The following is a 26,121-nucleotide window of genomic DNA, read 5'->3' on the forward strand; positions in this document are numbered from 1 at the left end:
TGAAGAATCCAGTGAAGACTGTCCAAGAAGAAGTCCACCAGCAGGGCCTAGATGTTCGCTGGGAGGTTTGGCAGTGGATCCACACATGCCAGCTTGTGCCAGAGGAACGATGCGGCGAGGTTGTTGCTGACCAGCATTCGCCCCCTGTAGGACATGCTTGGGACCATCCGCTTCCACCTGCTTAGTCTGCCCTTCACATGGTCTACAGAGCCTTCCCAGTTTTTATTTAAAAACTAATTATTACCATTATTACTCATTATTATTACTGTAGACACCCAAGTGTTTTAAACCACCTCTTTTCCACTCTAAGCTTCCGGGTAATGTAGGTTGCCCACCTCCCCAGTTCCCAACTAAAATGGCTTCACTTTTTCCCCAGTTGACCTTAGAAGAAGATAAAATCTGAAAGTCATTTAAAATATCAATTAAAACATTCACATCTTTCTGTGTGCTTATCATGACTACCAGATCGTCTGGATATGCTGATAAACATATTGAGGCATTACCAGAGAGATGACTCAGTTTTTCAAAAGTGGTTTAATTGCCAGAGAGTATAGCATGCCTGAGAGGGAACAGCCCTGTCTGATACCTCTGTATACTCTAAAAGGAGCAAATAAACCACTGTTAACCTTCAGTACAATCTCGATTTCACTGTACAACACCTTGATCATGGCTATAAAACCTGGGATGAACCCAAAGTTTTCCAGCACCTTCCACAAATGCTCAACCCGGTCAAATGCCTTTTCCTGATCTAGAAAAATCAGACCAGTCTTTAAGCCCAATAGCCTGGAGGTGTCCAAAATGTCATGAACTAGATACACGTTATCGAATATACACCTATGAGGCACACAGCACCTCTGGTCCTGGTGAATAAGCTGCTCAATTACCTTAGTCAGTCTCGAGGTTCCTTTCCTTGTCCCTTACCTTTTTTTCTTTCTCTTGCTTGGTACTTTAAACACAGGTTCATCATCCATCTCCACGTCTTCCCCGTCTTCCTGTGCTGGTGTAGTGACTGGTCTTTCCAAGCAGCAGCTCTGCACCTCTGTGCCTGCCTCTGCCAGCGCAGACAGCTCCAGCACTGTGTCAGAATCCACTGAGCAGGTTCACTCCTGTTCTGGTTCAGCTAAGCTGGCCTTTTCTTGGTTTGGTTTAGTATCACTTGACTAAACCAACCTCTACAGGGTCCAATCAGCCGATCGGGGCCTCACTGGGACCGGTTCAGACGGGCAGGGTTCCTCTGAGGGCTCGCTCTCCTTCAGCTCTGGTGCAGCAGCTGCTCCGGGGCTTTCAGCAGCCGGCCAAACTGTGGCCGCAGGGGGATCGACCCCAGCCGGCTCAGCTGCGTCCTGCCCTGGTTGCTCAGAAACACTGGGCTCACTGTGCCATTCACGACAGGCTCAAACAAGACGTCTTATTTTGACCCATTTAAAACATTTTACATCAGCATCAGAGGAAACGAAGATATTGTAGTCGAAACCGTCAACACTGAATTTAAAAACATTTAGTTCTTCTACACCTTCTTTAAAAACCATAAAAACCAGGAATTCTTCTAAAAGAAACCAGGTGTTTAATCAGTGGAGACTTGTAACCAATGGGGATTTTCTTAATGGGGGAGACCATTCACCCATACCGAGACAGCTCTTTACCGATTGCTTTATATGCAATGAAAGGAGGGACATTTGATAGCATGACCTTCTTAGCTGGGGAACTGAGGGGAGAAAACAATTTCAGCTCATTATTGACCACTATGCCTTCTGAGTCAATTTTTTCACTTTTTCAACATCATTCAAAAAATTGCATTGCTCATTCTATATTATTCTTTCATTCAGTATTCTCGTGCCCCACCATGTTACCGACCGCTAAACAACATTCTTCAACACTCGCCGCACACACTACACGAACACTACAACTCTCACAGAGCTTCGTGTTCAGATCCGTCATAGCACTAACTCACAAACACACACAGTTATTTCTTCTCACACACGCACTCACACAATAAGTACAATTATTCTGAGATATTAAAAAGAAAACAGTTCCACTTAATGGCGAGAAATTGGCGAGACACCAACCACCCTCATGCTCTACATGCCACACTTGCTCCTCTGCCATGCATGCACAGAGAGAGAGAGAGAGAGAAAGAGAGAGAGAGAGAGAGAGAAAGTGAAGGTTCGAGCTACACCTCTGAGTCCTCCCATGTGACAGGAAGTCAGGGAACTGATTCCGTATTCTGGAGTCGGAATGTGAAAACGACAACAGAGGGCCTCAGGAGGCATCACCACCGTCCATCCCTTCATCCTTCTGTATCTGCATTTCTTCCCTACTGGCTATCAGAAGCGAACAGACCAGACTCCTCAGAGGAGGTCAAGTCATGCTCAAACTCATACTAATCCACTCTATTAACACTAGTTACCTAGCTAACAGAAGCTAACACGAGCTAACACAAGCTAACAGGAGCTAGCATGACATTTCTGAGAGGATTCTTAGCTATGTTCATAGATGTTAATAATCAACGCTGTTGACTACATCACCTAGTGGGTCGGAATCATAAATGCTAATGCTAGTCAGTTTTGCTAACCTGACAGGATCTGAGAGAACCTAAAGTCATTTCAGTGGATGTGAATAATCAGTGCTTGCAGTGCTAGCGAGCTAACATTAAATAACTGCTATAAAGATCATCTAGGCTAATGCTAGTCATTTGGCTAAAATTGAAATTAAATAAATAAATAAATACATTTACTATTATTGTTATTGTTATTGTTATTATTATTATTATTATTATCACTGGCCTTTTAAAAAAAAATAATTATAAAGTAATTATACGAAGTAATTTTAATTAATTAACCATTGCATTTAAAAAAATTAATAAAAAATAAATTTGCTTTTTAGTCTACAAAAATATGATTTGAAAAAGAAATCTGGTGTATGGTCCAGGGATCCGGAAACCATGAACATGGGAAAAAAAGAAAAAAGAAAGAAAGAAAGAAAGAAAGAAAGAAAGAAAGAAAGAAAGAAAGAAAGAAAGAAAGAAAGAAAGAAAGAAAGAAAGAAAGAAAGAAAGAAAGAAAGAAAGAAAGAAAGAAAGAAAGAAAGAAAGAAAGAAAGAAAGAAAGAAAAGAAAAAAAACTCCTTTGCTTCTCACACATTCTCTTTATCCATACACAAACTTTTCTTTTTCAACTCAGACAAGTGGAAAAACTCTCCCCATAATAATATAGACAAACTGCAAACACTTTTACTTATGTTTATTATTTTTAATTTTTCCAATTGCATAAATCTGCATTAAAATAGACAGGATGCAACGCTTCTGCATTTTTAGTGGAGGAAGAGATGCCAGATTCACCATGCATCAAGAGTCAGGATTGATTAGAAATGGATTAATCACAACTTGATTAAAGGAAAGAGAGAGAGAGAGAGAGAGAGAGGAAGAAAGACAGAGAGGGAAAGAGACAGAGGGAAGGAGGGAGAAAGAGAGACAGTGAGAGAGGGGGCAGAGGGGGAGAGAGAGAGGAAGGGGGGGAGTGGGAGAGGGAAAGAGAGACAGAGGGAGAGAGAAAGAGAGAGGGTAAGGGAGGGAGAGAGACAGTGAGAAAGTGGGGCAGAGAGAGAGAAACAGAGAGAGAGAAAGGAGAGAGAGAGAGGGAGAGAGAAAAGGGGAGAGGGGGAAAGAGAGACACAGCGAAAGGGGGGGGGGGCGGTGGAGAGAGAGAGAGAGAAAGGGAGAGAGGGGGAGGGAGAGAGAGACATGGCGAAAGGGGGGGCAGAGGGGGAGAGAGAGAGAGAGATGCTCTGATTCATCACTCAGCTCCACTAAACATGTAATTAAGCAAAAATAAAAATAAACGTTAAGCACAATTAAAAACCAGTGTGAATAAAAAGCTGCAGGTGATTCAGAGAATTCCTTCTTGAGGATTTAATAAATGTTATATTTTATAATCAGGTCTTTTATTCACCTGAAGATGAAGACTGCCGTAGCAGATGGTATGTGTCTCAGGAAATCCTCAGGTGTTTTACTATAAAACAGACAATACTATAATACAGACACATGAATGACACTCAGAACGATGGCTGTATTATGTAAGCCCCACCCCTCCACACCATAAACAGCCAATCACGTCGTTGGTAAAGATGTCAGCGAGTGATGAAGAAATAAGGACACTGGAGACTCCTTCCATAAATGTTAAACAAATTCACAGCAATTTTTTAAAAATCCGTTTACATGGAGTGTCGGTCATACACGTCCCTGTGAATGCGCTGTTGCTATGGAAACGGTAATTTATCATACATTAATGTAAACCTGGGCTGTTATGTCGACCGAGATCATCCTTCTGACCAATCAGAATCCAGGAGCTCAGTAAAGTCTGTCATCTGTGAGTGATTTAATAAAGAGTTTACAGGATGAGTGTGTTTAATATCTCTGTCTGTAGCTGGTGTTCCGCTCACTAATCCCGGTGTAAAGAGGGTTCTGCTTCTCCGTGAGCTCCGGCTCTGTGCTTTCAACTGCAGCTCTGCAGATTAGCACTTAAAAGAAGGATGCTCCACAAAGCCGCTTTACTTAGGACAAAGAAAAGTCCCGTAGGCGCGATCAATCAGGTCTTTAAAGAGTTATTTGAAGAAATTATTTGAAATAGAATTTTGAATAACGTGTTTTGCAGGAAGTCTTTAGATCTGTGTTTTTTTCTCGAACATGAAACCAGGGCGCTTACGCCTGAGATTTATCCGAGTCGAGCTGATGAACGACATTCAGCCAACTTTTCAAATGAATCAAAGTTTAGCTGCGTTATTAATAAAGAAAATGTTCTATAATATAGAGGTAAGGAGCAGACAGGAAGTGCTTTAGAGGATTAACCACATTTTATATGATAAAAGTCTCAGTGAAGGAGGTGTGGCCCCTGTGCTTCAGTTACAATATAGGGGGTGTGGCCTCAGTGCTTCATTTAGAATGAAGGAGGTGTGGTCTTAGTGCTTCAGTTAGAATGAAGGAGGTGGGGCCTCAGTGCTTCAGTTACAGAAAAGGAGGCATGCCCGCTGTGCTTTGGATACAGCAAAGAGGGTGTGGTCTCTGTGCTTTGGGTACAGTAAAGGAGGTGTGGTCTCTGTGCTTTGGGTACAGTAAAGGAGGTGTGGTCTCTGTGCTTTGGTTACAGTGAAGGAGGCATGGCCGTTATGATTCAGTTTCAGTAAAAGAGGCGTGGCCTTAGTGATTCAGTTACAGCAAAGGAGGTGGGGCCTTTAAGCTTCACTTTCAGTAAAAGGGGCATGGCCTCTGTGCTTCAGTAAGAGTGAAAGAGGCATGGCCTCTGTGCTTTGGTTACAGTAAAGGAGTTGTGGCCTTTGAGCTTCAGTTACAGTAAAGGAGGCGTGGCCTTTGAGCTTCAGTTACAGTAAAAAAAGGCATTGCCTCTGTGCCTTGGTTACAGTAAAGGAGGCGTGGCCTCTGTGCTTCAGTTTCAGTAAAGGAGGTGTGTTTACTTTAGCAGTAAAACTAGTACACTATTTAGCTCCTCCTTCTCTTCTTCTCTCCTCTTCTTTTCTTTTCCTCCTCCTCTTCTTCTCTTCTCCTGCTCTTTTCCTCTCCTCCTGCTCTCCTCCTCCCCTCCTCCATGCTAATCTTCCTCCATCACCTGATCTTCACTGACTCCTCAGACACACTTTGATACACACCATCACCTCTCTGCTTATTTCCACCCACACAGCAGCCACTGCTGGGAAAAGCCTGAGTCTAACAGCTCACTGCTCATCTACAGGTGAAGATTAACACACACACACACACACACACACACACATCCACCTGCCAAGAACTTACAGTTACAGCTTCACCTCTGACTGTTACACAGCGCTGACACTGGAGACTCCTTCCACACATTAACACACTTCTTACAGAAAAGTGTCACCATGGTAACAACTATCCAGATTCACTACTTCTGAAAGGAAATGAACAGGAAACACCTTCTGACCAATCAGAATGCAGAGCTCCACAGCTGCACGGCATAAACACTGTGAACTTCATCGCACTTGACTTCCAGCTGCTATGTATCGTAGAGCCAGAGTAAGAGCGAGCATTAGCGGGCTACATGGCTACGCTAGCACTAAATGCGCAGTAAATGGACTGTGCTAATTATCTTTGTGTTGTGGAAGATTAGCGAGAGCATTAGCGAGGCGCTGTTTATGCTAGCTGTCGGTTTCTTTAGGAGGCCGCTGCTTTTAGTAACAGTGGGCAGGATTCAGGAGGAGGACGCTAACTGTAGCGCGGCTCGGTGAGAGGGAAAGGATAACAGTGTGTGGGTGGTTCTGCATAACACACACACACACACACACTCACACACACACACAGAGTGATATTCCCACAGGAGGGATGGATGATTTTGTTGTTTTCGTCCTCTCGATGCTTTGACGTCTCGCTGGCATCTGCTCGCCGCTCGACTTTGCCAGGAAGCAGAGCAGGAGAAACATTTCTCACACAGACAGGAGCGAGGAGAGAGCGCTGGAGCTGATAGCTGAGGCAAAGCACTTTTTTAATGTTTAAAGAAAAGAAGAGAGAGAGAGAGAGAGAGAGAGAGAAGGGAGAAAAAAATCTTCTGGCACCTTCTGAGCCACCCGCTGCTGAGTCGATCTCATCTCAGTGTCATTCATCTTTGAAAAAAAATATAAAACAACAACAACAACAACAACAGAAAGCGTATTCCTGGGTGTTTGGTGAACAGGAAATAAAGACTGTAAACAAAAAATATAGACAATAATAAAAAGAAAATCGATGTTTGTCCTTATACAGAAAGCCACCAATCAACAAAACCAGCACAGTTTATTTTATTCTTTAAATCAAAGACATGATTGCTTTCTCTCTCTCTTTTTTTAGCAACGTTATCCTGATATCCTCTGTGTCATCAGGAAAGACTAAAGTCCCCAATAAAGCTACGTTTGCGAGTTTAAATATCGTGGTTTTCGCACGCTGCTATCAAAACACTCGGTGTCTATCTGGATTGCTTTTAGTCTCGCGTACTTTTTTAAATTAGAAATGTTTTTATTTTCAAATGATGGATTTCGGGTTGTGATTTTTCACCTTCATGCCTGTCAAGTTACCACCGTAGACTCCGCCCACTTTAAGGACTCAGTCAGGCAGTCAGTCAGTATCTGTAAAAGCAGGAGCTCTCGATTACGTTTAGTGATGGAAAAAGTGACAGAATCTTTAGAGCAAATCTTCTTTTTTTTATCCGTAAACAAGCAGGAAAACTTTTTTTTTTTTAGATGAGGTTTAAATTTCTCGAGTCTCCTCAAACACAAAATCTCAGGATTGGCACCTTGACATATCTCACTGTGGACCTTTAAGCCTCAAGATGTCTGAAGCCAGAGTGTGTGTGTGTGTGTGTGAGAGAGAGAGAGAGAGAGAGAGTTAATCCTCACCTGTTAATCCTGTAAATTCACACCGGAAGATGGATCTCTCCTGGAAAACTGCGCCTGCAAACAAGTTGATTGAGGCAAAAAATCCTTCAAAAGGCTTAAGGTGACATACTGTACATGAATCTTTAATCGAATTTATTTGTCAAAAATTTAAATCATTATTATTTAAATGATTTTTGTTTTTAAATAAAATCTTTTAGTGTTAAAAGGATGCAAATAAATATGACGTGTTGTTAAATTAAATATATCATTTTTCCTAAATAATAAAAACATTTACAGTAGTTCAATCTCCTTCAGTGTGAACAAATAAAGCTTATTAACCACAAAGATATGTTTTTTCACCAAGGGTGCCATTAATTACAGAGCAGACTGAAGAGCAAATACTGCATACTATAAATTTATGCTAAACAAATATTTATTTATTTATTTATTTATTTATTTATTTATTTATTTATTTATTTATTTATTTATTTATTTATTTATTTATATTTACTTCATGCTGGAAATCATCTTGTTGCGTTTACTATTATTAGCAGATTTTATATAATTTTATAGCCTTTAAAGCCTTTCTTTCTTTCTTTCTTTCTTTCTTTCTTTCTTTCTTTCTTTCTTTCTTTCTTTCTTTCTTTCTTTCTTATTTAATGGTGGAATAGTTGAATTGCATGAATTATGTAAGCAGGAAAATCATCTAAACTTATATATTTGCATCAGACTGCATTAGACTCCATTAAACTTCATCAGATTCCATTAGACCCTATCAAAGTCAATCTGACACTCCATCAGACCCTAACAGGCTCCGATAGACCCCATCATACTCTATTACAATCCTTTGGACTTCATTAGACCCCATTAGACCCCATCATTAGAATTTATCGGAGTCCATCAGACTCCAGTAGACTCCATTAGACCCTATCAGGCAATATACTCAATTAGACTCCATCAGACCCCACCAGACACTATTAGACCCCGTCAGACTCCATTAGACTACATCAAAGTCCATTAGACTGCAATAGACTCAAGTAGACTCCATCAGACCCCACCAGGCTTCATTAGATCCAGTTAGGCTCTATCCAACTCCATCATACTCCATTAGACTCTATCAAAGTCCATCATACTCCATTAGACACCATCAGACCCCACCAGGCTCCATTAGATCCAATTAGGCTCTATCCAACTCCATCATACTCCATTAGACCCTGTCAAAGTTCATCATACTCCATTAGACACCATCGGATTCTATCAGGACCCAACAGGCTCCATTATCCCCCATTATACTCTATTAGTCTCCTTTGGACTCCATTAGACCCCATAAACCTTCATTAGAAGTTATCAGACTCCATCAGACCCCACCAGGCTCCATTAGACCAAATTAGGCTCCATCCAACTCCATCATATTCCATTAGACCCCATCAGACTTCATCTTACTCCATTAGATTCCATCAGACTCTATCAGACCTTAACAGGCCCCATTAGACCCAATTATACTCTAATAGATTCCTTTGGATTCCATTAGACCCCATAAGACTCCATCAGACCCCACCAGGCTCCATTAGACCAAAATAGACTCCATCATACACCATTAGACCCCATCAAAGTCCATCATACTCCATTAGACTCCATCAGACTCTATCTGAACCCACCAGGCTCCATTAGCCCCCATTATACTCTATAAGTCTCCTTTGGACTCCATTAGGCCCCATAAACCTTCATTAGAACTTATCGGACTCCATCAGACCCCTCCAGGCTCCATTAGATCCAATTAGGTTACATCCAACTCCACCATATTCCATTAGACCCTATCAGACTCCATCTTACTCCATTAGACCCCATCAGACTCCTTCAGACCCCACCAGGCTCCATTAGACCCAATTAGACTCCATCCAACTCCATCATACACCATTAGACCCCATCAAAGTCCATCATACTCAATTAGACTCCATCAGACCCCACTAGGCTTCATTAGACCCATTTAGGCTCCATCCAACTCCATCATATTCCATTAGAGCCCATCAAAGTCCATCATACTCCATTAGACTCCATCAGACTCTATCAGAACCCAACAGGCTCCATTAGCCCCCATTATACTCTATTAGTCTCCTTTGGACTCCATTAGACCCCATCAACCTTCATTAGAAGTTATCAGACTCCATCAGACCCCACCAGGCTCCAATAGACCCAATTAGGCTCCATCCAACTCCATCATATTCCATTAGACCCCATCAGACTTCATCTTACTCCATTAGACTCCATCAGACTCTATCAGACCTTAACAGGTTCCATTAGACCCCATTATACTCTAATAGATTCCTTTGGATTCCATTAGACTCCATCAGACCCCACCAGGCTCCATTAGACCAAAATAGACTCCATCCAACTCCATCATATTCCTTTAGACCCCATCAGACTCCATCATACTCTATTAGACTCCATCAGACCTTAACAGGCTCCATTAGCCCCCATTATACTCTAGTAGATTCCTTTGGACTCCATTAGACCCCATCACACTTCACTAAAATTTACCATTAGACTCCAGTAGATCCCATTAGACCCCATCAGACACTCACATATTTAAATTTACTGAAATCAAGCAAAAGCGATGAGAACGACATGTGACATGTGCAACGGTGTCTGATCACATAAGTCTGATCACCTCAGCTCTGTGCTGAGGAATATGAACCTCATCTGATGGAATAAAGACATGATCAGACATCAGACCGCCTCGTACGCCCGGGAGCGCTGAAGCAGATTAAACGATTTCTACAGAGATCAGATCTGAGCAGTGAAAACTTTCCACCCCGGAGATCACACACACACAGACACATACACACACACAAACACACACACACACACACACACACACACACCGAGACTCAGTCACTAATTCAACATGTCACTTTTACAGCTAGGCGAAACCTTTTCTAATTGAAATTCAGCAAGCAATTAATAGAGCTCCTGATTAATGCTCCAGCATCTGCTTCCAGACGATCAAGCGCACGGCTTTCAGAAAGTCTCTGTTTCACTCGGACGTCTAAAAAAAAAAAACGCAGGAAGTGAAATATAGCTACGAGGGAAATCAGGAAGGTTGTAATTGTTACTGTATAGTAAGGGAATGGTGTGTTGAGGGTTCGTTCGTTTCAAATAAACAAAAGATATTAATCAATCAATAGATGATGGATTGATATATAACCAACAAATAATTAATAACTGATTATTCACTTTTTCAAATCACAAGTTTGTGTTGTGGTTTCCATAGCAATAGCTCCTTTACAGGGACGTGTTCAAAAACCGCTCCACTCATAATAAGGAGTAGCAATGATCTGCTGGAGATATGCTTCATATATATGGAAGGAGTCTCCAGTGTCACAGGTAAAGCTGAAGCTGTACATTTTCCAGCATTTTCAGGATGCTCCTTTGTGGTTCCTACGGTAATGTGACAAGCTATATTTTTCCGTCTGAGCAAGAGAAAAGAGAGACAACCAGTTCCCTGGATGTTCCAACACATAAAATGTAACTCTAAACGTATAAAAGAGTGTGTTGCATCTGAATTCAGTATCCAGCAGCGGATGAGGACGTCCCTCAGCCCTCAGCGCTCACCTGTTCTACCTCTGAGCGTGAAGAGGACATCAATCTGTCTCGGGATCTCCGCCTGGACGAGCCGCAGAGCTGCAGCAGAGCACAACGTTGTAATTAAAAAGCTAAAAATAATCTCCTTTATTAAGAGTTTCCCTAATTAGGTGAAGCCTTTGACTGGGCAGGAGGATAATGGTACAGCAGCGGAGAGTGAGTGAGACACACAGATGGCTGCAGGAGGGAAGCGTGGGCTGAACCGAGCAGTACCACTGACGACTAGTGAAGGAAAAACACTCCGAAAACCAACAGCCACGCAGCGTCGTGCCTCATTATTCAATCAATCCTCGCTAAATATAGAGTCAAACCCCACTGATGTACAAACACCACCAGCAGAACATCCTGCCATACAGACCACACGACACCACACACAGCACAGTACAGTACAGTACATACAGCACTCTCACTCTCTAACAGTCACTCTAAACACTTCACACACGCTCCTTATACACCTTCATTCACTTCTTCTTCCTCTTCTTCTTCTTCTTTTTCTTCTTCTTCTCCAAAACTCCACACTCTGTACATCAATCACAAGTATGTCTTCAACATGGGGAAGAACAGATGGAAGGCAGGAAGGACAGAGGGAAGGAAGGTAAAGATGAAAGGAAAAAAATGTAAGAAAGAAGGGAAACGAAGGAAGGAAGGAAGGAAGGAAGGAAGGAAGGAAGGAAGGAAAAAATGAAAGAAAGAAGGGGAAGGAAGGCAAAGATGAAAGGAAAAAATGTAAGAAAGAAGGGAAACGAAGGAAGGAAAGAAGGAAGGAATAAATGAAAGAAAGAAGGGGAAGGAAGGAAGGAAGGTAAAGATGAAAGGAAAAAAATGTAAGAAAGAAGGGAAATGAAGGAAGGAAGGAAGGAAGGAAAGAAGGAAGGAAGGAAAAAATGAAAGAAAGAAGGGGAAGGAAGGAAGGAAGGAAGGCAAAGATGAAAGGAAGGAAGAAGGGGACAGAAAGAAATACAAAAAGAAAGGAGGAAGTGAAGAAAGAAAGAAAGAAAGAAAGAAAGAAAGAAAGACAGCAACCCTGTAAGGAATATTGATGGAAATGAAACTCTTGCTTGGAGAAGCTGGTGAGGGAGAGAATGAGAGGATTAGAGGAAGTGGAGTGAGTTCTTACGTTTCTTCTCCTCCTCCGGTGTCCTGTACAGTTATAAAGGTCTTGACTCCCTCGACCCTGCAATCTGTCCATCACGCTCCAGTTACAGAATCAAACATCACAGAGGCTTCATTACACGACTGCTGTCCTCTACTAAACACTGACACTCGTTAATCATTAAACCCTTCACTGCTTTAACGATGAGACACCAATCTGACCAGAGGAGAGAAAGAGCCGAGGCTTTGTCTCCACACCTCCAACCCAGATCGTGTGTGTGTGTGTGTGTGTGGGTGTGTGTGGGTGTGTGTCCTCACCAAAAAATTCAACAATAAGCAAGCCATGACGTGTAATGAGCTGAGGATTTTTAACCTGAGGGTCACTGAACAGGGCAGAGACTTGAAAGCACAGTGGCCTTCCTGGAACTTACAGGGACATGGAACTTACAAAGACTTACAGGGACACACAGGAACCTCCTGGAACTTACAAAGACTTACAGGGACACACAGGAACCTCCTGGAACTTACAAAGACTTACAGGGACACACAGGAACTTACAGGAACTTACAGGAACTTACAAAAGCTTACACTGACACACAGGAACTTCCTGGAACTTACAGGAACTTACAAAGGTTTACAGGGACACACAGAAACTTCCTGGAACGTACAGGAATTTACAAAGACATTCAGGGAAACAAAGGATCTTCCTGGAACTTACAGGAACTTACAAAGACTTACAGGGACACACAGAAACTTACAGGAACTTACAAAGACTTACAGGGACACACAGAAACTTACAGGAACATACAAAGACTTACAGGGACACACAGGAACTTCCTGGAACTTACAGGAACTTACAAAGGCTACACGGTAACACGAGAACTTCCTGGAACTTACAGGAACTTACAAAAGCTTACACTGACACGCAGGAACTTCCTGGAACTTACAGGAACTTACAAAAGCTTACACTGACACACAGGAACTTCCTGGAACGTACAGGAACTTACAAAGGTGTAAAGTGACTTGCAGGAACTTCCTGGAACTTACAGGAACTTACAAAGACATACAGGGAAACACAGGATCTTCCTGGAACTTACAAAGACTTACAGGGACACACAGGAACCTCCTGGAACTTACAAAGACTTACAGGGACACACAGGAACTTCCTGGAACTTACAGGAACTTACAAAAGCTTACACTGACACACAGGAACTTCCTGGAACTTACAGGAACTTACAAAGATTTACAGGGACACACAGAAACTTCCTGGAACGTACAGGAATTTACAAAGACTTACAGGGACACACAGAAACTTACAGGAACTTACAGGAACTTACAAAGACTTACAGGGACACATAGAAACTTACAGGAACATACAAAGACTTACAGGGACACACAGGAACTTCCTGGAACTTACAGGAACTTACAAAGGTTACACGGTAACACGAGAACTTCCTGGAACTTACAGGAACTTGCAAAAGCTTACACTGACACACAGGAACTTCCTGGAACTTACAGGAACTTACAAAAGCTTACACTGACACACAGGAACTTCCTGGAACGTACAGGAACTTACAAAGGTGTAAAGTGACTTGCAGGAACTTCCTGGAACTTACAGGAACTTACAAAGGCATACAGGGAAACACAGGATCTTCCTGGAACTTACAAAGACTTACAGAGACACACAGAAACTTCCTGGAACTTACAGGAACTTACAATAAATCACACAATAATACAATACCACTATTTCTTTTATGATACTGAAACCCTGAGCACGAGCCAAGTGTTGGCCCGAGACCCGTCTGATATTGCTTTCTTATAAAATAAATACTAAGCTTTATTTATTTATTTATTTATTTTAGTTGAAAAAAGAGGACAATAGCCAACTCTAAATCACTAAATTCACTAAATCCTAAAAGTGAAAAAAAGAAGCAAAGAACGTGAAAAAAAAAAGAGAGAGAGAGAGAGAGAGTGAGATGTGAGCAAAGAAAGACAGATTCTGTCTGGGTAACATTTTGTACTTTTGATCTTTCGACACAAAGACAGAGAGACGAAAGTCCAGACCTTCTCCAGCACGTCTCACACTGCGCCTGAAGCATCAACAGCCATAAAAGCTAAAATGCAGAGTCTGAAATCGTTGATTTATCTGGTTAGCATTTCCTTTTCCTAAACTAAACGCACCCTATTCAATTACTGCTCCGAAACACGGCGTCCAAATGGAGCCCAAACTGGGAGAAGACGTCCATTAAAGACCAGCAGCGTCCTGCTCCTGCCCTCTTCTCCACCTCCGCCTTGCTTTAATACACAACCATAAAACAAGCCCCGAGCAATTATCTGTTTTATAGAGAATCATCTCAGGCCGCGGTACAAAACCACATCCGCCCCTAAAGAACAGCCCCGGTGCAATAACCCTGTCCTGCTACCCCACTCCCTCACTAATGGAGCTGTGTGTGGTCTGATCTAATAACTCACTCTGCCTGCTTCTAATGGCTTCGGCTTCTGGTTTTGGGAAAGTCCCTGTTCTCTCTGTCCCCCATCCCGCTATCATCAATTTCTCTCTCTCTCTCTCTCTCTCTCTCTCATACTTCTCTCATCTGTCTATCTCCACTCATTCTCTCCCTCACTTACGGCTTTTGTCAGTCATCTCTCTCGTCCCTCATCACCCATCTCTCATATCTCTCTCCCCCCTTCTCTTTTTTTCTCTCTCATCATCGTTCCTTTGTCTTATCTCTGTTTTTGTCACCCATCTTTCTTATCCTTTTCTCTCATCCCTCTCTCACTCTTCTCTCTCTCTTTCTGCTCTCTGGTCCCCCTCTCTGCTGGATTTTCTTCTTGTCACCCATCAAGTCACACATCTCTCTCTCTCTCTCTCTCTCAGCCCTCTCACTCTCTCATGTCCCCTTCTCTTTCATCATCCATCTATCCCATCCCTCTCTTTTGTCCCTCTCATTGAAATGAGCTTTCCAGAAGTACATTCTCGCTTTATTCGCTGATAGCCTACACCACTCACTATATCGTAGACATGAAAGAAAGAAAGAAAGAAAGAAAGAAAGAAAGAAAGAAAGATCTCTTGATATTTGAGGCATTCTTGCCTGCTTTTCATGATTCCTTGATAAATAATTTCCAGCTTCAGCTCCACAGTCCCCTGGGTTACAATGATGACACCATTTTGATGTGTGTGTGTGTGTGTGTGTGTGTCACTCGCTTCTATTGACCGTGGAATAAAAAAAGAGACAAGTGAATCTTGTTATTTTTCTCTCCCTTGTGCACACACTCACTCATCTTACTGTTTTCATGCAGGCTTTAAATAAGTACTTTCATAATCCTGCATTGTGTGTGTGTGTGTGTGTGTGTGTGTGTGTGTGTGTGCGTGAGATCAGTCTGTCACATGTTGTTCTGGACCTCACACTCTTCTTTAAACTGCATGTGATAGACAGTGTAGGAACTGGAATGATCTCTCTCGTGAATCGACTCTGAATCGACTCACCTGCAGAAAATGAATCAAACGTGCCATGTGCTTTGACTGTTGCTTTTCTTCTTTAATTTAATGTTTGTTATAAATATAACAAGCTGCTGAACCGTGCCTTCATGGCATTTTAAGGAGACACAAAATGTTTTAAACGTATTACATCTATAAAAAGCAAACAATTCCTGAACTCCAGCTACTCTGTGCTCAGTTCGTTTCCATGATTCCTACACACACACACACACACACACACATGCACACACATGCTTGTTTAACAATTTCGCCACTGTATTTCAGAACAATGAATAAACGAGCTTCAGGAGGACGTTTTCAGCTTTGCATGTGCTTGTGTGAAACCAAACCAAACAGCAAACGAATCAAAAGAATCAACTTCACTCCGATTCATACTCAGGGTTTGTGTGTATCTATGGAAAGCCTTGGAGATATTTCTGAGCACCATTTGAACTCCTATAATTTATTCTTCATCAAAAAAAAAACATTTTTTGTAAAAGTAGGTCAAAGTCTAGTTGAATTTTATGTAATTATATTATTCACACAATGGCACAGTTCCAGTTTTTTTCTCTTGTGCAACATGAGACCTGAGGAGACTCTTCTGCTGCTGCTGCTGCTGCTGCTGCTGCTGTATATAACAGTTGTATGTAACAACACGAGTTCTGGACTCTGACTGGTGGTCAGACGTTGATTAATTCTCTCTAACAGCAGCTTTGACACTAGCACAGGTTTATATTCGACGCACTCGTTTTTACACTAAATATTCGCTATCGTTTCTATAGCAACAGCTCATTCACAGGGACGTGTACAGCAGAGGATCCACTGATAACAAACGAATTAAAATAGAATCGTTCATGTGGTGAAGGTTTCTGTGAGGAGAAACGTGTGTATGACGTGTGGGAGGAGTCTCCAGCGTCAGCGTTGTCCATCAGTCAGAGGTGAAGCTGGAACATGAAGTGTTATGTGACTAGCGGCGATTTTTTTAACTAAAGAGAGAGCTGGTGAGGGAGCGACCGTTTATAGCTGCTATAACGCAGTGCATTTCACACCTAGGCCTTTACCAAATCAATTTCTTCTCCTCTGTCAGCCATTGTGAGTTAAACTATATATGTATGATTCATTTAGTTTGTGCGGTTCGCTGCCTCTGACTACTCCAATTATCCAATCAAAGGACGGGAAACTGCTGACGTAATCGTATGCCTGCTAGATGGCCCCAGTGACGCCAACTCGAAATCTGATTGGTTAGTGTAACAATTTCATTGCCACTTATTTTAAGCTACAGGCACCTGCACTATTGATTCTGAAGGCCTTAAGGCAGATTTCTTTCACCCTGGCAACACATGATGTCAGCCACTGGCTGAAATATGATTGGATAAATACTCTTATCATAAATATACACTACTGGAAGCAGCGCAACCGAGAGAAAAGCTATGAAATGTAGAGAATAGACTATTGGGAATAATTTAATACACATTCATGGAAAAATATATTAAATATATTAAAATTCAGATCACTGCTGTGTAGGCCAGCAGACGGCCCACCACTGCTATAACGTAAGTAATAACAAATGATATGTTTTCTTATTTGTAAAAATTCCTCTGAAGTGATGAGAACCTGGCTCTGATCTCACTCCTGAAAGCCTGGAGAGATTCTGAGCCACTTCTCGAACCATTCCATACATTTATAATTAAATCCACACTGAAAGAAAAGACTGAAGAAGGTGTGTGTGTGTGTGTTGGAGTGTTTTCCGTGAGAAGTGAGTATAAGCCACTTGCTCCTGATTTATGCTCAGAGCATGAACACGGTTAATTTCTTCTCACTTTCTCTATTAATCTCCTTTAGCATTCGTCGACCTGCAGCTTCGAGCGTCTCATCCTTCCTTCGCTCCCTTCGCTGGTCAGAGATGCTAATGAAAAAATACACTGTTACATTTCAAGCCAAAAGCCGATCATTTTTTACTTTGTATAAATAAAAAAAAGTCGCACGAAAACCGATACTCTAAAGTGTTTTTTTTCGGTGTGACAGTGAAACAAAATCTAAAGCGGTTTACGCTTACAAATGATACATGCTAGCTTGCTAATCAAAACGCGTAACACTGAAAACGAGGCTAGTTCATGATAATTAGCTGTCCACACAATAATAAGAGTGTAGCAGTAGTGCAGTCTCAGTAAACACTATAGTATCCATCCATCCATTTATTGTCTATACCCGATTTATTCCTAATTAGGGTCACGGGGATCTGCTGGAGCCTATCCCAGCACACATTGGGCGAAAGGCAGGGGTACACCCTGGACAGGCCACCAGTCCATCACAGGGCCACACATAGACAGACAACCACATACACTCACACTCATTTCGAATTACCAATCAACCTAATGTACATGTTTTTGGACTGTGGGCAGATCATACAGTAAACATAACCTAGTGGCAAGAAGGTAAGAAGTAAAATCACATCAGTGACTCATGTGCTATAGGGTCAGTCGTGTTTGGTCATTTTATGACATCATAAAACTGATTAGCATAGCATTTTTTTAAAGTCTTGTTTTGTCGTGCTCTAGTTTGAACGTAACATTGCTATTAATCATCGATAATATTAAATGGAGACGTTTAGGGGTCCAAGCACTCAGAGTGTGCATACATCAGGAATGTGTATAGACAACGATTCAGCCTTAGCTTAAATCTTTCAAATTAAATATAAGGTATGAAAAGGAATAAATGTTATATGTGATTATCCCGAAAACTCAGTGACAGAATCACGAAGACACTGAAAGCATATGGAAGACATTCCACCGTAATGTAGCGCCGCTGTCTCTAAACGATTCCCCGCCCGGTTTAAGTGCACATTTCCTCCTAAATTGGTCAGCAGGTTTATCCTCTAACAGTCTCAGTCTTTCAGCACTCTTTTTTTTTTCGCTAGCATTGCTGAGCATCATGGACTTCAGAGAACTTGATACATCCCAAATTGAGCTTATTAGGGCTAAATGGGAGGCTGCATTAAACACACACACACACAGACACACAGTTAGTGGTGTTTGGGTTTGAATGTAATGGTGTTTTGATTTGCAGCAACTCAGAGGCCCTGAATGCTGAAAATCAGCTTCTTGTTTGAAAGCCGGAGGAGATTAATCGGGAAGTGAGATGCAGTGAACTCGTCTTCACACTGTCAGCGTAAATCAGGTGCAGTTAGCGCACTCGCTTACTGTGAACTGTACAAACATTTACTACAAACACACAGAAATGTTTAAGAGGCTAAAGAATTAATTGATTAAATTAACCATGATAAGAATATATGGGTGTGTCTGAGAAGAACAGGTGGGTGTGTCTTAGAGTGAGGCAGTGGTTTTGGGCAGGGCATGTTGATGTGTCTGAGTAAGGTCTTTTCTCAGAACGGAACAAATGGGCATGTCTAGTGCAAGTGGATGTGTGTTTGAGGGGCAGAAAAGAGGCTGTGTAAGTGTGAGTGAAGTAAATAGGTGTGTCTTTGAAGTGGTAGAGGTGGGTGTGGCTTCAAAACTCAGAGAGATGGGTGTGTCTCTGAGTGGAACAGACCCACAAGACCTGTCTGTGGGACAGAAAGGTATATCTTTGAAGCTGGTCAGACATGCACATCTAAGTGAGACAGAAAGGCGTGTCTGAAAGAGTGGGAGAGACAGACGTGCCAAAGCATGACAGAGGGAGTCTTGGAAGTGGGACAGACAGGTGTGTCTCTGGATAGGACAGATGAGTGTGTCGAGAGATGGTCATGTCTCTGAGTATGTCTTTAAGTGGGACAGATGGGCATGTGTTTAAGTATTGTGGATGGGCGTGTCTTTAAATAAAACAAATGTCTGCATCTATAAATGGAACAGACAGGCGTTTCTTTAAATGGAACAGATGTCCTTGTCTAAAAATGGAATAGACGGGCGTGTCTTTACATGGAACAGATGGGCGTGTCTTTAAATGGAACAGACGGGTGTGTCTTTAAATGGAACAGATGTCCTTGTCTAAAAATGGAACAGACGGGCGTGTCTTTAAATGGAACAGATGGGTGTGTCTTTAAATGGAACAGACGGGCGTGTCTTTAAATGGAACAGATGGGTGTGTCTATAAATGGAACAGATGAGTGTGTCTATAAATGGAACAGACGGGCGTGTCTTTAAATGGAACAGACGGGCTTGTCTTTAAATGGAACAGACGGGCGTGTCTTTAAATGGAACAGACGGGCTTGTCTTTAAATGGAACAGACGGGCGTGTCTTTAAATGGAACAGACGGGCTTGTCTTTAAATGGAACAGACGGGCGTGTCTTTAAATGGAACAGACGGGCGTGTCTTTAAATGGAACAGACGGGCGTGTCTTTAAATGGAACAGACGGGCATGTCTTTAAGTGTGACAGAAGGGTGTGTCTTTAAATGGAACAGACAGGCGTGTCTTTAAATGGAACAGACGGGCGTGTCTTTAAATGGAACAGACGGGCGTGTCTTTAAATGGAACAGACGGGCATGTCTTTAAGTGTGACAGAAGGGCGTGTCTTTAAGTGGAACAGACGGACGTGTCTTTAAATGGAACAGACGGGCGTGTCTTTAAATGGAACAGACGGGCATGTCTTTAAGTGTGACAGAAGGGCGTGTCTTTAAGTGGAACAGACGGACGTGTCTTTCAATGGAACAGACGGGTGTGTCTTTAAGTGTGACAGAAGGGTGTGTCTTTAAATGGAACAGACGGGCGTGTCTTTAAATGGAACAGACGGGCGTGTCTTTAAATGGAACAGACGGGCGTGTCTTTAAATGGAACAGACGGGCGTGTCTATAAATGGAACAGACGGGCGTGTCTTTAAATGGAACAGACGGGCGTGTCTTTAAATGGAACAGACGGGCGTGTCTTTAAATGGAACAGACGGGCGTGTCTTTAAATGGAACAGACGGGCATGTCTTTAAGTGTGACAGAAGGGCGTGTCTTTAAGTGGAACAGACGGGTGTGTCTTTAAGTATGACAGAAGGGTGTGTCTTTAAGTGTGACAGAAAAGCATGTCTTTAAATGGAACAGACGGGCGTGTCTATAAATGGAACAGACGGCGTGTCTTTAAATGGAACAGACAGGCGTGTCTTTAAATGGAACAGATGGGCGTGTCTTTAAATGGAACAGACGGGCGTGTCTATAAATGGAACAGACGGCGTGTCTATAAATGGAACAGACGGGCGTGTCTTTAAATGGAACAGACGGCGTGTCTTTAAATGGAACAGATGGGCGTGTCTTTAAATGGAACAGACGGGCGTGTCTATAAATGGAACAGACGGCGTGTCTTTAAATGGAACAGATGGGCGTGTCTTTAAATGGAACAGAGGGGTGTGTCTTTAAATGGAACAGACGGGCGTGTCTTTAAATTGAACAGAGGGGTGTGTCTTTAAATGGAACAGACGGGCGTGTCTTTAAATTGAGCAGAGGGGTGTGTCTTTAAATGGAACAGACGGGCGTGTCTTTAAATTGAGCAGAGGGGTGTGTCTTTAAATGGAACAGACGGGTGTGTCTTTAAATTGAGCAGAGGGGTGTGTCTTTAAATGGAACAGACGGGCGTGTCTTTAAATGGAACAGACGGGCGTGTCTTTAAATTGAGCAGAGGGGTGTGTCTTTAAATGGAACAGACGGGCGTGTCTTTAAATTGAACAGAGGGGTGTGTCTGAGAAGGCAGTTTCCTCCTAACCGCCTGTATCAGTTGTTGATGTCGGTGAGACTCGGAGACTTTCACACTGTGTTTTAAGGTAAAAATGAATCTGTTGAGCCCGATGTACTGCTTCAGGCCCTGAGTCTCACTGCTGGTGTTTAATTTCCTGACTGATCCTGACTGATGTGTCTCCATCACAATCTCAGCGTGCGTGCGCGTGTGTGTGTGTCTGTGTGTGTGTGTGTGTGTGTGTGTGTTCTGTTCCTCTTTCTTTTGTGTACTGAAACTGGAGTGTGTTGGACAGATTGTGGGGTCGAGTGAGTCACAACCTCCCACCTTAACTCTCCATCACCGATGCAGCAGAAACTAAATCTTCAGTATCAGTATCTGGGGCAGCGACCTGCGTTTCTCTGAACTCATCTGTTCTTCCACCAACTATTCCAACTAATAACCATGGAGTTTTACATAGAATACACGAAACAGCTGTAAGAAGCCGACTTTTAAGACATTTGGATGTAAACAGCATCTAATTAATGCTAGAAATGCTAATATGACGAGGAAATGAACACAGATCGTCGGGTTGGTCCAGTCTTTTCTGTACTACAAATAACAATGCCTCAATAACAATATGTTATAATAATGTTATAATAACAATATGTAATATAAACAACATTTATAACATCACACAGCTTTTATTCCGCTATACAGAAAACACTTGCGGTCTTATGAAACAGAGGCGTGTAAATGTTTGAGCTTAGCGACATTAAGAGCCAATCCTGTGGTTAAAGCAGGTAAACAGTCCACTTCTGTCCAGGACTCTTGTTTTAAAGCCTGTTAAATCCCACAAGCACAGAAAGCCTGCTTTATTAGTCATTAATAATGCAGGAGAGTGGAACTGGGAGAGGGTGTAGCGGCGGCGCAGTCGCTGGACCCCGCACTCTCGCTGCGTCTCTGCGCAGGTAATTAATAGGGCTTTGCTAAGAGCCATTAACTAGCCAGCGTAATGGATATTACGTGTTTCCTCTGCCTCCACACATGGGTCACTAAACACAGCACTTTCCATTTAGGACGCCCGTTCGGTTTGTTATTAGCGCAATGGCGTTCATGATCCATAAATTGGTCCCTTGTGAGGAGTAAGACACACACACACACACAGGTCAGTAGGAGAAGCTCTGGCTGCAGCGTGGACCAGACCACAGCAAGCTCTGTTCCAGGAACAGTGAGATGACAGAAACCTGATCATGAGCCAGACTCTTAAAGAGCATCACATCAACTCCGGCTTTAGATTTGAGAGATATTTTATTGATCCCATATGAGAAACTGTCGTGTTAGAGAACACACACACACACACGCACACACACAGAAAGAAAGAAGAGCGAGCAGTATAAAAAAAATCAGACGTGGCAGCTACATATTTACATAAAAAATAAAATACATAATGAATAAAAAAAATAAATAAATGTAAATAAATATAGAAATACAGGCGGTTTATTATTTATTTATTTGTTTGTTTTTTTGTTTTGCCCAAAATTATAAATGTTAATTTATTGAAAAGATCATGGCTTCAGTGTCTGGTGTGGATGACAGAGTAGATAAGTATTGTTGGGCAGTTTGAGGAAAATAGTTAAAGACACAGTGGTTTGATAAAGCAGAGTTTCTGTTAACTTGTTTCTATAACTTGCTTCATTGTACATCTTTTTTTAAAATAATAAATAAATGAATGAATAAATAAATAAATAAATAAATAAATAAATAAATAAATAAATAAATAAATAAATAAATGAATGAATGAATGAATGAATGAATGAATGAATGAATAAATAAATAAATAAATAAATAAATAGCATATTATTTCTAAATGTAAAAGTCTAATTATAGTGATTTATAAATTGCTTCATTGTACATAATTTTTTATAAATAAATAAATAGCCTATTATTTCTAAATTTAAGAGTCTAATTACAGTGATTTATAATTTGCTTCATTGTACATCATTTTTCATAAATAAATAAAAAAATAAATACACAGGAATAAATATTGTGTTTTGGCGGGAAACAAAAAATACACCTCGTCGAGCAAAGCAGTGAATAATGATGATGTACATGGCAGTAAAAATCCAATCCAACATCCAGCTCCATCGCTCCTAAAGCCGGCGTCTAATCCAGATCGCGTCATTACCCTCAGGAAAGGAGGCTTTAAACGCACCGTTTAAGCCAAAGTCTGCTCACAAAATTGGTATTTTTATTTGTTTTATTTTTACGACATTCCTGCCTGACGAAAAACACGACAAAAATACACCTCAATAAATATCTGTTATAAAAATCTACCAGTCAACTCTATCTCATGGAGATCATCATCATAAATAATGAATTAAAATGAGATCATTTCTATACAGGCCATGAAGACAACATGGAGTCTGCTGAGTGACCCAAACATCCAACATCTCTCTCGGACACCAGGATGGCCTCCTGCTCTGAATTCACTCCTTCACCCAAAATATATCAAGAGTCAGAGAGAAATAAAAGGAGACACACAGAAGGAGGATGTTAGAGTTCATCTAACTTTATTAAAAATGTAAAACAGAGAGACAGAATCAGAAACGTTAAAGAGTCAGGAGAACAGAATGCTGAAAAAAATCAAGCTAAAGCTAAAGATCAAGCTAAAAGAACAGAACACACCCTTACAGAGTGTGTGTGTGTGTATGTGTGTGTGTGTGTGAGCAGTTCAAATAGAGTGTGTGAATGTGTGTGTGTGTGTGAGTGAGTGTGAGCAGTTTAAATAGACAGTGTGTGTGTGTATATATGAGCAGTGTAAATGGTGTGTGTGTGTGTGAACAGTTTAAATAGACAGTTTGTGTGTGTGTGTGTGTGTGTGTGTGTAAGCATTTGTGTGGAATATGTGTGAGCTATTTAAATTTTGTGAGTGTGTGTGTTTGAGAGAGAGAGAGAGAGAGAGAGAGAGAGAGAGAGAGAACAGGAAGTAGGTGTGCAGAAAGTCACGTGAGTGTAAATGCTCTAATGTCTGGATTCAGATCTAGATGAAGAGCAATGGATGGATGGATGGACGGAAGAACGGATAAATGGATGGACGGATGGATGGATAGATGAACAAACGGACAGACGGACGGATGGAAGGATGGACGGACGTATGCATGGATAGACGGATAGATTATTATGCAGTTATTCCTCCTGTACAGCTGTAAGAGCCTCCACTCTTCTGGGAAAGATCTCTAGATGTTGGAGAATCTGTGAGGATTCATTCTCATTCAGTCACAAGAACATTTGTGAGGTCAGGTTCTGGTGTTGGATGAGAAGGTCTGATTCACAATCGACGTTCAGGTTTCTGTACAGGACACTGAAGATCTTCCTCTCCAACCTTAACCTAGGCTGGAACAGGAAATGGTTCCTCCCCTGACTGTGCCTCATGAACGTGAACATGAACATTGCTCTTCTCTGGAACTAAGGCAACATTCTCCGGAAACTCAGCCTCATCCATCAACCTGCCATCAGCCCCACGCTTCTTCCAGAGTGGGGGGGCACATACTTTTAGCAAACATCTTATCACCTGTAGCCTCAGATTCCTGTGATGGCTGAGAGGAGAGGAACCTGAGGTCAGAGCATGTGCTGTATAATATAATATCATGTAAACAGAGAAAGTCTTTAACACACCAAGGAACAAACACCAAAATAGTTTAATCAGTTAATTAATGATTCAGTGAAGCAGTAAAGTCAGTTTATTCTTCACGTCCATCTTCTGCACGAGCTACAGCAGCTGCTGGAGGACAAAAAGCCCGTTATCGTCCTAAAAATAAGGCGAGAGGTGAGAAAGTCCCCGTAGTGCTTTGTTCAGCAGCAAAAAAGACCAATGAGCCACTTTGCATAAGCCCTTAACATTACACGTTCTACATTCTGCCCCTTAATACAGTCATTTGGAGTAAATGAGGCATTTTTAAAGCACCTAAGCGCAGACTCAGCTTTGTGTAACAGCCGTGAATTCGCCCCAAAAAAGGAAAAAAAAATCGGTCTAGGAGCATTAGATGATCCCTGAGGTGTGTGTTTTTGTGAAGTCCTTCTTCAACGCCGGACCTTCAGCTGGACGTCAGCCATTCAGAGCAAAATCCCTGATTTATGGCTTCTGTGTTCAGCAGGAACCCCAACCCCCGGCTTTCAGTCTTAAGAAAGTGCTTGGTTCTTAATGTTCGACTTTCTGCATTTCATCACTTTTTCGAGTGCTGTGTAAATGTTAAAGTGAACCGAGCGCACGTTCGGTTTTGTAAAAATAAGCCTCGGGCCATTAGCCGATGCCTCAGGTGAGCGTGGAGAGAAAACATTATGCGCTGCTCCATCCGTTTAGGCATAAATTCACCTCTAATCGTCTGCGTGGGGGGTGAGGGAATACGGACGCTTCCTAATGGCTCTCCGAGGAGCATTAGCACCACCAGCAGAAGCTCCGAATCCAGCGTCTCGTCCCCTCCCCTGGAGCCTGAACCCCTAACGCAGGGCCATAAAGCAACCACAAATGCAGAGCAGAATGCTAAGGCCATGAACATTTGAAACCATCGGCGGTGGCGAGGACGAGCCCCGAGGCCCAATGAAGTCATGAGGAAAATGGAGTGAACCGCCCGATAATGCTGCTGCTTAAGGCCGAGGTGCTGATGCCGAGGGATTTTAGTGGTAAAAAAGCATTAGGCAGGCAGACGGAACGCCAATTAATAGGAGCGGATGAGGAGTAACTCCATCAGAAACGTGTTAGTGATGGCTCAGCAGATCAAACATCAGCGCTAATGTCTGCCACAAGCCCACTGCCACCACACTGCAGCCCACTTTAATCATAATGGATGTGTTTTCTGTCTGATTTTTTTTTGTGTTTTGTTTTTTTTTTTGTTCTCCCCCCACAGA

This window comes from Hemibagrus wyckioides, linkage group LG08 (genome assembly GCF_019097595.1).
Source record: "Hemibagrus wyckioides isolate EC202008001 linkage group LG08, SWU_Hwy_1.0, whole genome shotgun sequence".
NCBI classification, from domain to species: Eukaryota; Metazoa; Chordata; class Actinopteri; order Siluriformes; family Bagridae; genus Hemibagrus; species Hemibagrus wyckioides.